At 45.2% G+C, this 5,386-nt stretch overlaps 1 long non-coding RNA gene across 1 annotated transcript in view; it reads left to right on the top strand.

Annotated features, from left to right (window-relative positions):
• Positions 1-1,901: 1,901 nt before the first annotated feature.
• Positions 1,902-5,386, top strand: part of LOC116086617 — a 4,721-nt gene continuing 1,236 nt past the window's right edge. The window contains exon 1 of the long non-coding RNA XR_004117004.1: positions 1,902-1,950. This is a non-coding gene — a long non-coding RNA (uncharacterized LOC116086617). The remainder of the gene's footprint in view (positions 1,951-5,386) is intronic.

The following is a 5,386-nucleotide window of genomic DNA, read 5'->3' as shown; positions in this document are numbered from 1 at the left end:
TCTGTGGCTATTCAAAGCTTTAGATCAAGGGGCCTTCTAGGTCTAACCCATGATATCTGTGTTGATGAGGAGACTGGGGACTGGACAAGAAGACCCGAGTACAAGTTAGAATTAAAGACTTCAGACACATAGTCAGATCACTGCCTGCAACTGTCTCTGCATGGTGCCAATCTCCTGCTGCTGACAAAACAGATTGCTGGGCCAATGTCAGTATACTAGGTCAGCATGGTACCATGAAAGTCCAATGCGACCCATGAGGGCAGTTTAGACTAAAATGTAAAAAGAAACAAGTGACATTTTAGTAATATACTTTACCTAAACCACTATAGCCGAATTACCATTTTAACATATGATATCAATGAGAAGTTATTAACGAGTCCCCAACTATTCAGAACTGAAGTTTTCTTGTTAGTAAGGGTGCTGAGAGATCCCAGGCCATTGTGTGTATGAGGCAGGAGCTATACCACCACAGGAAAGATCTGGGTTCAGAGGGCACCAGCTGATGTCTCTTGAGTTTTTGTGACATTAACTGTAGAGTCATGTGTTTAGCAATAGAAACAGAAGCAGTTTATGAGAGAAGATAACAGCTCTCTGGGAATGTACATGGACTAGTGAGCTGGGGAGAGCTGTGCTTGGAAGCCATGTGTCGGATGTGCCTGGCTCACAACCCTCCACAGGTGATGGACATAGCACCCGCCTCTCCCTCATTTGCCTAGTGCTGGCTTCTCTGCAGCATGCTGTCCCTCTGTAGTTTATGTGGGAAGGTTCCCAGTTAACTGGCTTCTTTCCTCTATTAATCTTGACATCTCTCTCCTGCCACACTACTGCTGAGATGTGCCCACAGCCTAGACCCAGGCTTTGGAATGTGCTGTGTATTTCCCAGTACACCTAAGTTTGTACTTGCTGTGTTTCAGGAGTCTTGAAGCCAGATTGGCTATTGAGTGACTCCTCTTGGGCACAGTGCAGATCTACCAGTATTCTCTTAGTTCTCTTCAAACCAACACAAGGGGAGCCAATGCAGTGTGACTCGCCTCTGCTGAAAGGCCCACTGCACCTCTGTGAAATGCATTAGAATTTAAGGGTACATCAGAAATCAGGGAAACGGCTGCACTACAAATGTGCAGGACAGAGACACACAGGCTATACACCACTCGAACCACTGAGCAACATGCCCGCACATGCAGACTAGTGTTCAAAGCCTGGTCCTCCACATGTGGAGAGCAGTGTGCTCTGTGAAGTGGCGCAGTAGAATTCCCAACAGAGGCAGCTGTGTTTTTCTAATTCAATCTGTTGCCACAGTCAGAGTATTTTTGGACAAGAATCAACTTGTTCCACTTGACAAGACCTCTCTATGCTCTGCCTGCATCCCAGGCCTTGCCTCACAAAGGTGTTCTCTGTGGAAATTTTCAGGTGGTGGAAGAATTGGCAAGGAAAATCAAGACCAACATCTCTTAAAAAATACAGCCCCAAGAGAGTGTGGGAGAAGAGGTAGGTCCACCTTGCTCTAGCTGGAATGCTTTGTGTCATATCAAGGGTGGAAACACACTTGAATTCCAATAAGATGCATGTACACAAGAGGGCTCTTGCACTCCTGTACTTGGCATGAATGGAGTCGCCTGACCACTCTAAGCTAAGGATATCAATTCTAAAAATCTGCATTTCTGCCTTCTCGCGTCTGTCTTCCTTTTTTGGGAGTATGAAAGAGAACAGCAATGAGTCATAGGTAGGAACTAGTCAGAGAACTGTCTCCTGGGCCAGCATGGGCTTGGAAGGTTTTATGCTGTCATCCTATGTGATGTCATCTCTGTCCATGCTGTCTATTGTGACATCTACATGTGTGACATCAAGCAGTAAAATGTGAAGAGCTAGACATCATAAAGGGAGATGGCTCAGTGGGTAAAGTGCTTTCCTTGCAAGCATGAGGCCTTGTGTTTGATCCCCACAAACCATGTGAGTGAGCTGAGGGATACATACCTGCAATGCCAGGGCTGGAGAGGTGGGGAGACTGCAGATCCTGGGACTCAGTGGTCAGAGAGCCTAGTGTAATTGGCAAGCCTAAGTCCCAGAGAGAGACTCTGTTTCAAAAGCCAGGGTAGATAGCTTCTGAGGAGTAATACATGATATTGATCTCCAGCCTTCATACATGTGAACACATAATTCCTGCACACACACATGCACCAACATTCACGCTCACATGTCATACACACAAAAGAGTTAAAAGTAAAAACCAGTACCGGCAAACATGGAAAATGCCTAAGACCCTTAATTGAGATGAACTTCCTTAAGCCCTAACCTTCTGAGCTATGATATTAATTCCCATTTTACAATGGGGGAACTGAGACATAGGCAGATGAGTTACTTTGTTCAGGTGGCCCAGCTGGGAAGGGACAGAGGCAAGGTTCAAACGGAAGCAGTTATCTTTCTCTTAGCCCAAAAGGCCACACATGGCAATGCTTAGAAGCCTCGAATACCCTCCCACCAACTTTCTCCTGAGGCCCACCCTCTCTGATTTTCCAGCCCTTGATTGGATGCATTGAGCTCAATCTCCTGGTCCTCTGGTTGGACTCTTCTCTCCGCCAAGATGACCTGTAGAGCCTGTTACCCTGGAGCCTTTGCACTATGGTCATGCCGATTCAATGTGTGGGCCTCCAGGTCCTGTAATATGCAGGGAACAGTAGTACAGTTGATACTTAACTTAGTCCTTGTTCCCTAGAACTAAAAGCAATGGGATATGTTTGCTGCCTCCTAGGGGTTCTCTCCCCCAGGCAGGGCCGTTTCTCAGAGGAGCAGGTCCCATAGTCACATGACTAACAACCCACCTTTGTCCTCTCCCTATCACATATGTCCTCTGGCTAATGATGACTATGTGGAGAAAGGTTAGGGACAGGTGCAGTAGGAACCTCTTTTAAAAGGCTGGTTGGCATGCTCTGTAGCAGCATTCTTTGGCCCATGAACTTGTCACAGGCAGTGTCCAAAGTCTTTCAGGAGAAGCAGCATGCGGAGTGTAGATTTGAGGGATGAATGATGCCTCATAAACCTGGAGACCATTTTCTTTCCTACCTGGCATTAACTTCCTGCAATGCTTCATGTGCCTGTGACTCTCCTCCATCAAGAGACAGAGACAGTCACAGAGAACCATAACCAATCAAAATGCAGAGTCATGGAACCAGCCCAGTGTCACACTTACTGCCCAACTCCTGCAGCTGAGGCTCAGGGATTGATGAGGAAGAGAGGGCAGAATGACTAAGAGCCAGAGGATCAGGGAGCTTGCCGTGAGATTGTGTCTCCTAGGAATAGCTGTATCTGTGACATTTCACTCCATAGCTGCCTAAACATGCTATGAACAAGGATGCTACCAGGAAACATGCTAACAGGGAGTGGGAGAGCTTACAAAGCCCCAGCTCTGGATAAAGAACTACTGGCAGCCAAAAGATGCTGGGAGCAAGGTAGTGGCCTTCCCCAGGGAAGTGCGTGGCAATCAGCTACGCAATAACCCAATGGTCAGCCTCCTGTGGGACTCAGTGCCTGTGTGAGATTAGAAGCCTGTTCAGTTCAAATGGTATTACCTGTGATTATGTACAGGCTGCTTTGTGATGCTGATTTTATGTGTTCATTGACTGTTTTCTCACCATCTTTGAGTAACGTTCATTGTTTCTATCAGCTCATCCTTCCCTTGCTGTTAAATAGAGGTCCTTGTCTATTACAGAAATTGGCCCCTTGTCAGACATGTAGTTTGTGAACGTTTTCTTCCATTCAGTAGTTTTTCTTCCTGTCACCTGTCCTGTCCAGAAACCTTCCATTATAATAGAATTCTGCATCTATCTTTGCTTTTCTTCCCATGTTCTTGGAGTCACATACAGACTCCTTGCCTATCCACCTATCCTGAATTATGTTTCTATATTTTCTTGGTAAGTTTTGATACCTTCTGGTGGTACATTCAAGTCTTTAGCTCATTCTGACTTGTGTGTGTGTGTGTGTGTGTGTGTGTGGTGAATGCTAGGGACCCAGCATCATTTCCTGTCTGTTATTTCTAGTTTTCCTTTCTCCTATGAATGTTCTTGGCAGTTTACTGATGCCCAGTTGGCTGCAGAAGGTCAGAGTTCACTTCTCAGTCCCCTGCTCCATCCTGTTGGTCTGTTCACTTTCCCAGCACCATGCTGTTTTTGATGCTATAGCTTTGTGCTAGATCAAATTTCTAGTCCCTGTGGGTCAGCAACAGCAGATTGTATTGTATTTCTAGAATGTGCCACACATGCTCTCTGACCTCACCTGTACTCTGGCCAAGAGCATCCCTTCCCACAACCCCCAGTATATGTTCTGCTCATCCTCTGAGGTGTTCACCAGCTTCCTTCTAGAAGTTACCTACAACTGATCTTCAAATGAAAACGATCCTGCCTCCTCTCTACTTCTATATCCACAGGGGATAATGTTTCCTGTTGAGCCTCCTGAGGGATAGAGAGCACAAGCTGTAGCTTTTCCCTCTTTCTAGGGCATTATGAACAGCGTATGGTCACAGCATGCCTGACATTTACAATGGACTCGCAGGTGATGTGTCTGTATGTTGTCATGCTTTCCACTAGTCTTCATGGCTCAATATGGCCTCCTTGAGACCTTTGTGTCTCCCTGGCTCTGTTTCCTTCTCTGTGTCTATGCTTTTTGGCCTCAGCACATCTCTTCATGAAGGACTTACTATGTCTTCTTTTATCTGGTCTTCCTTGTTAAACATATCCACGTACTACAGGCAGAGCCTACGTCTACTCCTATTGTAGTCCACCATTTCCAAAAGATGCAAGATATTCTTCAATGTTCTTATGACAACGTTCTTATCAGTTTCTTAGAGCCAAGATGGGAACACTGTGTTCAGCACAGATCAAGAAGGAGATGAACATTTTTGGATAAACATGTCCAACTTCTAAGTGAGCCATGGGTTACTCATCCTTGCCTCTGGAGCTCTGTGCAACCTTGTTAGTCCAAGACTGATGCTACAGTCCATCTAAGATGAATTACACTGCCATGTGACGCTCTCCTGAGAGGAGAGAAGAAGGATGCAGAATGCCGAGAGACTGTTCATGTGTCAAAGAGGACGGGGCTGATAAAACTGTAGTGAAAACCCAAAGTATATAGTGAAATACTAGACAGACAGACACCTAGAAAAATATATGTGAAAAATGAAGTTCACATTCTTGGGCCACTTCTCCTTTTTTATTTTTAATTTTTTAATTTTAAAAAATTGAATCATCTCCACAGAGTAGAGCCTCAAGGGACTTGGCCTAGGTGTATGTAATTTTCCAGAACAATACACTGATGATTATCATCTAGGAGTATAAATTCTTAACCTTTAGGTCGGAGTATAAATTCTTAACCTTTAGGTTGGAGTATAAATTCT

This window comes from Mastomys coucha, unplaced genomic scaffold (assembly GCF_008632895.1).
Source record: "Mastomys coucha isolate ucsf_1 unplaced genomic scaffold, UCSF_Mcou_1 pScaffold12, whole genome shotgun sequence".
NCBI classification, from domain to species: Eukaryota; Metazoa; Chordata; class Mammalia; order Rodentia; family Muridae; genus Mastomys; species Mastomys coucha.
Note: the sequence above shows the minus strand (reverse complement) of the source record. Positions and strands in the feature narration are given on the sequence as shown.